Here is a 2,914-nt window from a genome sequence, read left to right as displayed (position 1 = left end):
TGCAAAGGTGACTACTTCATGGGAAAGAGACGTATGAACATTTGAGGAAGATCAGTGGGCAGAGGCTTTACAGGCAATACAAGGGTGCTCTCTTAACACGGCACAAAGACTGTCACAATTGTATATAATAACTAGAAAAGCTACAATTTCTGGGGAAATTGTGAAAAGTGTTCTTGCCTCTACAACTGGAGTGGGCGGAGTAACTGGGTGGAGTGGCTTGAGTAACTATTTTAAAAAGTATCAATAGTAGTAAAAAAGTTGTAGAAGTCCCATAATTAGCTGAAAGAGCTGAACATTTTTTTCAAAAATGAATTTTTTTTTTTTTTCAAAAATGATTTTTTTTTTCAAAAATGATTTTTTTTTTCCAAATTTTTTTTTTTAAATGATTTTTTTTTCAATTTTTTTTTTTTTTTTTAAATGAATTTTATTTTTTTTTTTCAAAAATGAATTTTATTTTTTCAAAAATGATTTTTTTTTTTTTCAAAAATGATTTTTTTTTTTTTTTCAAAAATGATTTTTTTTTTTTTTTTCAAAAATATATATTTTTTTTATTAGGCGGTCATGTTTTTTCTGATCATGGGGTGGTCATAATGTTTTGACTGATCATGGGGTTGTCAGCTTTTGTCACCTCCCACTCTAGTTTTGAACATTTCGCCATTCATTCCTATGGGACCAATTTCGTCGCAAAAACGACGATATTTCGTGAACCATTTGGCGAAACGTTCCACAAAGTAATAGCACACCAATTAAATGACATTGAGGCCGGATTCACACTGGTATTTTTCAGCTTTTCACAAAGTTCCACAAGGTAATAGCACACCAATTAAATGACATTGAACATTTCGCCATTCATTTCTATGGGACCAATTTCGCCGCAAAAACTACAATATTTCGTGGACCATTCGGCGAAACGTTCCACAAAGTAATAGCACACCGATCGGGAACAATCCTCACCTTCGGTATATTACTGTCTATGTAGTTTAAAAGCTGTGGGAGGAGTTAGGGTGGTATGATCATGGGGTTGTCAGCTTTTGTCACCTCCCATTCTAGTTTTGAACATTTCGCCATTCATTCCTATGGGACCAATTTCGCCGCAAAAACGACGATATTTCGTGAACCATTTGGCGAAACGTTCCACAAAGTAATAGCACACCAATTAAATGACATTGAGGCCGGATTCACACTGGTATTTTTCAGCTTTTCACAAAGTTCCACAAGGTAATAGCACATCAATTAAATGACATTGAACATTTCGCCATTCATTTCTAAACTGTGGGAGGAGTTAGGGTGGTAAATTATCAGCATTATCAAGCATCGCAGATGAAGGTATGGCCACATGCATTTGGGGGGTTTCAGCATCTTGTGTTTACAACCACTGTTTCCTAGCAACGCTCATGTACTGTTTATGCTTCACACGCACTGCTCAATACACAACACAATGTAATTTCTACACAATACAATTCCTATCAAAACTTCCCCATCATATTGCCACCATTAAAACTGCCCCATCAGAATTGCCCTATCAAAACTGCCCCATCATATTCCTCTATTATAAATCAGTACATGGTGTGTCTGTCCCCTCCCCCGGGCTCTGTAATCACAGCTGAGATGCTCCAGCCACCTTCCCCCCTGGTGTATAACAGAAGCTTTGGTAACCATGGCAACAAAACAAACACAGTACACTCTGATTAATGGCTAAAATTTCCTGAAATGACCTCTAAACAAAAAGCTTTTTCCCAAAAACTATAAATCCTACAGCGAAGATCTTTATATTGTGAGAATCACAAGACCCAGACCTAGATTTTGATGTATAGTATGTCTCTGAAATATTAAAAATGAAGGCACGGTCGCAGTTTAGAAATTGCCCTTCAAATTTGAAGGGGCTAGAGTGTAGTTTCAATGAATGTCAATGGACGGCGTGAGTTGCAAACAAATGGTCATATTGTGAAAACTATCAGGACTATGGCTTAGCCGTGGACATGTTTAGTGGCAGCAGGGATAGCTGAACGTTTTGATATAAGATTTGTGTAGGTGGGCTTAAAAATAAGGGAGTGGTGGCAGTTTAGAAATCATGTTATGATTTTTCAGCTTTTGTCACCTCCCACTCTAGCTTCCCCATTCATTCCTATGGGACCAATTTTGCCGCAAAAACGACGATATTTCGTGAACCATTCGGCGAAACGTTCCACAAAATAATGGCACACCATTCGGGAACAATCCGCACGTTTCGGTATATTACTTGTCTATGTAGTGTAAAAATTGTGGGAGGAGTTAGGGTGGTAAATTTGGCTATAATAAGAATAATAAGCATAATATATATGTGAGATAACATGTCTATGTTAATCAGAAGGCAGCGTGGCTGAGCGGTCTAAGGCGCTGGAGTAAGAGCTCCAGTCTCTGCGGAAGTCATGGGTTCAAATCCCATAGCGGTCTAAGCCGCTGGAGAAAGCTCCAGTCTCTGCGGAGTTGTGGGTTCAAATCCCATAGCGGTCTTAGGCGCTGGAGAAAGCTCCAGTCTCTGCGGAGTCATGGGTTCAAATCCCATAGCGGTCTAAGGCGCTGGAGAAAGCTCCAGTCTCTGCGGAGTCGTGGGTTCAAATCCCACCGCTGCCTGGATTTTTTTTGCTTTGTCATTAAAGAGGAATTGCAGTCTGCTCACATAATAATTTGTAACTAGAAAAGGTACAATTTCTGGGGAAATTGTGAAAGTGTTCTTGCCTCTACAACTGGAGTGGGCGGAGTAACTGGGTGCAGTGGGCGGAGTAACTGTGAAAAGTGTTAAAAAGCTTAGTATTTTAAAAAGTATAAATAGTAGTAAAACAGTTGAAGTCCCATCATTAGCTGAAAGAGCTGAACATTTTTTTCAAAAATGATTTTTTTTTTCAAAAATTATTTTTTTTTTAATGATTTTTTT

The sequence above is a fragment of the Aquarana catesbeiana genome, linkage group LG11, assembly GCF_042186555.1.
Source record: "Aquarana catesbeiana isolate 2022-GZ linkage group LG11, ASM4218655v1, whole genome shotgun sequence".
Classification (NCBI taxonomy): Eukaryota; Metazoa; Chordata; class Amphibia; order Anura; family Ranidae; genus Aquarana; species Aquarana catesbeiana.
Note: the sequence above shows the minus strand (reverse complement) of the source record.